Source organism: Capsicum annuum, unplaced genomic scaffold (genome assembly GCF_002878395.1).
Source record: "Capsicum annuum cultivar UCD-10X-F1 unplaced genomic scaffold, UCD10Xv1.1 ctg5045, whole genome shotgun sequence".
NCBI lineage: Eukaryota > Viridiplantae > Streptophyta > Magnoliopsida > Solanales > Solanaceae > Capsicum > Capsicum annuum.
In genome coordinates, this window is record NW_025858321.1 from 301 (window position 1) to 6512 (window position 6212).

The 6212-nt window shown below is 32.3% G+C and overlaps 1 non-coding gene and 1 pseudogene across 1 annotated transcript; both read left to right on the top strand.

Moving 5' to 3' along the window:
- Window positions 1-437: 437 nt before the first annotated feature.
- On the top strand, window positions 438-511 carry TRNAI-UAU. The gene has a single exon. It is a non-coding gene; the product is annotated as a tRNA-Ile (tRNA).
- Window positions 512-4848: 4337 nt separating this feature from the next.
- LOC107855628 overlaps window positions 4849-6212 on the top strand; it is a 7995-nt pseudogene continuing 6631 nt past the window's right edge.

Consider the following 6212-nt stretch of genomic DNA (forward strand, 5'->3'; position numbering starts at 1 on the left):
TGTGCTGTCAAAGAGATCAGGTCTAGTCAAGTCGCGCCACTAGATGTCAGGTTGTCATAGGTTGAACCATCATCTTTTTATATCCTCGATGGTTTGGTTCAGTCGGTTATTTTATGAAACTTGTATCGTGCTAATAAGCCAAAGCAACTCTTCCCGCGTGATGGCCTTGTTGTGATGTCAAACAAAACAGACCATGTCCGGCCAAGTCGCGCCACTAGATGACCGGTTGTCATTTGTTGGACCATCATATTTTTATATCCTCAATGGTTATTTTATGAAACTTTTGATTTTCCTATCCAAATTGTCAACTAATTTCATTCCTTTCACCTAACTCTTGGATTAAACTAAAGTTTAAAGAAATTAATAATAGCAATTAAGATCCAAATATAATTAATGTAATACATACTATAAGAAAAGTGATGAAAGCTGCTAAAACTGGTCCTGTAGCTCAGTTGGTTAGAGCGTTGGTCTTATGAGCCGAAGGTCGCGGGTTCGAGCCCCGCCAGAACCATATTTTTTTCCCAAGAATAATATAATCGTATGCGGGAATATATGTATAATTTATGCTAGATAAAATCGTCATGTAACTAATGCAATATTTTGTTGGCGGCATTAGGTAATATGACATTAAGTTACGTGGGAATTATGACATTAAGTTACGTGGGAATCTATATATTAACTGATGCAACATAAAATTGTTATATAACTAATGCAATGTTTTGTTGGCGCCATTACGTAATACTCGAATTAAGTTACGTGGGACCATCTTTTTTTCCCAAGATAATATAATTGTACGTGGGAATCTATATATTAATTTATGCTTGATAAAATCGCCATATAACTAATGCAATGTTTTGTTGGCGGCATCGGTAGTACTGACATTAAGTTACGTGGAAATCTATATATTAACTGATGCAACATAAAATCTTTATATAACTTGTAGACACGTGATTTTTGGTCCTCCTCGAATTTTAATTTATTTTTTTGATATTAAATATCTATATTTGGTATAACATTATTTAATTTCGTATTTTATTTTAATTTTAATTTAAAAAATCAGTAATTAAATAAGTTAATTTTAAGATATTTTAATTTATTATTATTATTATTATTCTATTTTAAAAAAATAATACAAAAATTAAAAATATTTTTATTTTTTTCTAATTTTTAATAAATAAATCAATAATTTTAACACTATTTTATTATATTTATTTTTTGTTATTTGTAAATTTTATTGTATTTTCGTAAAAACATAAAAATTAATTAGTTATTTATATTTATTATTATTATCCTATTATCTTATTTATTATTATTTAAAAAAAATAATTAATCATTTTTGAAATTCAAAATTCTTCTACGTACATTTTGAGACTGTACATTCTGCCTACACTGAAAAGAGAGAAAGATCAGATAAAAAGAGAGAAAAGAGAAAAGTTGAGTTTGAAGATTTCATTCGGATTTCGGTGACGATTGACTGCTGTGCTTCACTAACAGGTTTTTATCTAATTATGTAGCATTCATTTTATAGATTATAGATGTTTTTATAACAAACATGAATAAAAATAAATGTTTAAATGATTTCGTTGCTCTATTAACATGTATGATTGATTAGTTATATAAAATGTTATGTCATTTCACTACTGTATATTTATATATCAAATACTGCTGCACTATATTTTATTCTTATAACAAACACAGAATTCATATACACACATTCACTGTAATATTAAAATATATATATATATATATATATAATGAAAAGTGAGCATTAGATATACTGCATAATACATATGCATGTCCACTATACATAGTAAACTAATTGATGAAAAACCAGTCAGATAGAAACATGGAATAATTGAAAGTTGTTTCGTTTTCCGGTGATGTTTCGTCAAAATCTGGTAAGAAAACCATCACTAACAAAATCTGCCGGAATACAAAACATCAGTCATCTTGCCTCCATTTTCCCCGGTGAAACCCATCGGAATCACCAAAAAAATCAGATCCGGTGAAAATCTGCCAGAAAACGCATAAATCAGTGTTTTCTCCGGCGTTTACCACTGTCAACTCCCTCTTCCCCATCGCCGTAATCCCTCAACTGCCACCCCTTTCCCGTCGTTAACCCTTCCCAACTAGATCCGGCGAAAACATCGGAGAGCCGGCTACCACAGGCACCGATCTTCCTCTCTCCCACCGCTGCTCACCAGCCCGTCATCTCCTCCAAACCGCCGGTCAACTAAAATCGTTGTCACTAGTCCACCACCATCGTTGTCTCATCCGAATGGAAGAAGACCAATGTCGCTGTCGTCAATGGCAGTGATATATACGACAGTAATTGAGAGAGAGAAAGAAGAAAGAAAATATGGAGCCTGAAAATTGTATTACGCATAAGTTATTGTATGTATATATATTCTTTTAATAATAATATATTAATAATAACTATTATGATAATAATAATAATAATTGGGAATCAAGATTAGTATAATAGATATCACTTTATATCTTTCATTAATATTTTATTATTTTATTTGTGGTAATTAGTAAGACTTTATTATTTTATTATAAAAAGAATTCTTTTTAATTGAAAACTGCTATAGATCATTATTAAGGTTGGGTAGAATTTTCAGTAGGTACGCCTTTAACATTAAATAATTAGGTAAAATTTTAGATCCGTTTAAAATTTTCGTCTCAATTAAGAATGCGGCATATGCATCTTTTCGAGACATTTTAAAATTCAAGAATGTAATAACGCACCTTGACAAATATTGTATTTTTCTAAAATTAATTTTCACCGATTTATTTAATACAAGAGTTTTAAACAAGTTTTAGTGTAATAAAAATGAGTGAACTTAGGCTTTAACACAATTTAATAAAAATAGTTTGAGTCAAGATAAGTCAATAAAAGCGACCGTACTAGAACCACGGGACTCGAGGGGTGCCTCATACTTTCCCCTCGGTCAACAGAATTCCTTACCCGATCTTCTGTTTTCACAGACCAACAAAGAGTCATTTCCTTTTGATTAAGGATTCAAAAAGGTGACTGACTTGGAACACCATAACTCGATTCCAAGTGGCGACTCTGTAAATAAATTAATCCCTATTCAAAATCGTCACTTTAACTGGAAAAATCCTTCGACTCGATTCCTTCGAGCGAAAAAGGAGTGTGACATAACTAATGCAATGTTTTGTCGGCGGCATTAGGTAATACTCGCATTAAGTCGCGGGGAATCTATATATAATTTATGCTTGATAAAATTGTCATATAACTAATGCAATGTTTTGTTGGCGTCATTAGGTAATAATAGCATTAAGTTACGTGGGAATCTATATATTAATTGATCCTACATAAAATCGGCATATAACTAATGCAATGTTTTGTTGGTGCCATTAGGTAATACTGACACTAAGTTACGTGAGAATCTATATATTAATTGATGCAACATAAAATCGTTATATAACTAATGCAATGTTTTATTGGTGGCATTAGGTAATTCTCGCATTAAGTTACACAGGAATCTATATATTAATTGATACCACATAAAATCGTCATATAACTAATGCAATGTTGTTGGCGGCATCGGGTAATAATGACATTAAGTTACGTGAAAATTTATATATTAATTGATGTAACATAAAATCGTCATATAACTAATGCAATGTATTTTAGTTGTTGTTTCTGCGTATTGTCAACATCATTTAGTTGGGCCTTCAAATTATATTAGATATATTTTAAGAATTATACCAGTAATGATTAAATCAGATGACCATAAATTCACGTGATCCTTTTTTTTTCCACATAAATTCAGCGTTGATTATGTGGAAATCTATATATTAATTTATGCGAGATAGAATGCATGTGATATATGTCACCTAAAGTTATATTTCATAACAATCTCTTCATTATTAACATTGAGTTACGATAAAGAATGTGGTGCAGTGGATGGGGCTGCTCCTCCCTTAATTAGAAGCTTTGGGTTTGAGCTCTGTGTATGAAAAATCCTTGGTAGGGAGCGCTACTCCCCGAATGGGCCCTATCCGGCGCAAATTTAAATTAGTCGAGCTCCAATATGAATATCGGACACCGGATGAGAAATTTAAAAAAAGTAAAATATATTGAGTTGACAATGTTTGCATTATTATAATCTCCATATACCAAACATAGGGACCAAACTACCCCTAACATTGCTATAATTATGTTTCAAAATAATCATTGCATTAAAATCTCTTTGTTATTAATCATTCATTAAGTTGACAATCTTTGCTTTATATTAATCTCCATATACCAAACATATGGACTAGGGCTGGAGCTAGCTCATATCTAGGGTTGATCTGAATCTCCTTCCGCGAGAAATTATAATATTTATATATGGTTAAAATTATTTTGAACTTCTTTTAATTAATTTATGTGTTTGCTTTTTTTATATCCTGAACTGTCCTTTTAGTGAAAAATCTTGGCTCCGCCACTGCAAATGATGCCAAACATTGCTAAGCTTTGCACTGAAAGATTCCTTAAAATTTAATGAGATAAAACATTCCGTACCCCCCTCAAATTATGACCAAAGTTGCTATAACACACTCTAACTTCATATGAGTCCTGTTACCCCTGAACTCAATTTTATCGTATTTTTATCATTCTTTTGTACTGACATAACACCTTTATTGCATAAAAATGGAACCCACATCAAAGGTGCCACGTATCATCTCTATGTGAATTTTTCTTTTTGTTTTTTGTCTAAGCCTGCATAATTAACATTATATTTTTTTCACTATATATTCCTACTTTTCTAGTTCCCTATATATATATATATATATATAACATATAGTTTGTTTTTTTCTTACTTCATCAAACAATTCATTAGAACACAAACTTAGACATGGAGGTCTTCTACCTTTCTTTCCTTTGCTTTTTTACCCTCTTTGTGTCACTCATTTTCTACAAGAAAAACTCCGGCCCCGGCTCGACCGGAACCCTACCTCCGGGCAAAACCGGGTGGCCATTCATCCAGAAAAAATTGTACTCGATAGAATGCCTGAATACTCCTCTAATTCTTGTTTTCTAATGAAAACCAACTTGTACATGCATGGTGGCCTAATTCAGTCAATAAAATATTTCCATCTTCAACTCAAACTTCATCAAAAGAAGAAGCAATTAAAATTAGAAAATTACTTCCTAATTTCTTAAAACCAGAAGCATTAAAACATTATGTTAAAATTATGGATCATATAGCCCAAGCCCACTTTACTACAAATTGGGAAAATAATTCACAAATTATAGTTTACCCCTTAGCAAAATGTTACACATTTTTGTTAGCTTGTAGACTATTTATAGATCCAAATCATGTTGCAAAGTTTGCTAAATCTTTCAATGTATTAGCTTCTGAATTAATTTCTATCCCTATAAATTTACCCGGTACGCCTTTTAATCGCGCGATTAAGGCGTCTAATTTCATTAGGAAGGAGTTATTATTGATAATTAAGCAAAGAAAAATTGATTTATCTAAGGGAAATGCAACATCAACACAAGATATATTGTCACATATGTTATGTACAAGTGATGAAAATGGGAAATTTATGAATGAATTGGATATTGCTGATAAGATTTTAGGTTTGTTGATTGGTGGACATGATACTGCTAGTTCTGCTTGTACATTTGTTGTCAAATATCTTGCTGAAATTCCTGAGATTTATGAAGGAGTTTACAAAGGTATGTTTATTACTATTTCATGCATTTATGTTACACATAATTGATATAGATCCTCGTGGTCTGACCCATATCCGGACTCTATGCATAGCGGGAGCTTTAATGCACCGAACTGTCCTTTCTGTAATTGATATAGATCCTCGTGTGGTCTGGCCTTTCTCCGGACCTCATGTATAGTGGGAGTTTTAGTGCACTGAACTGTCCTTTTTATAATTGATATAGACCCTCGTGCATAGCTGGAACTTTAGTGCACCGAACTGTCGTTTTTATAATTGATATAGATCCTCGTGGTCTGGCCCTTCTCCGGACCTCATGCATAGCTAGAGCTTTAGTGCACCGAACTACCCTTTTTATAATTGATATAGATATCCTCGTGCATAGCTGGAGCTTTAGTGCACCGAACTGCCCTTTTTATAATTGATATAGATCCTCATGGTCTGGCCTTTCTTCGGACTTCATGCATAGCTGGAGCTTTAGTGCACCGAACTACCCTTGTCATAATTGATATCGATTC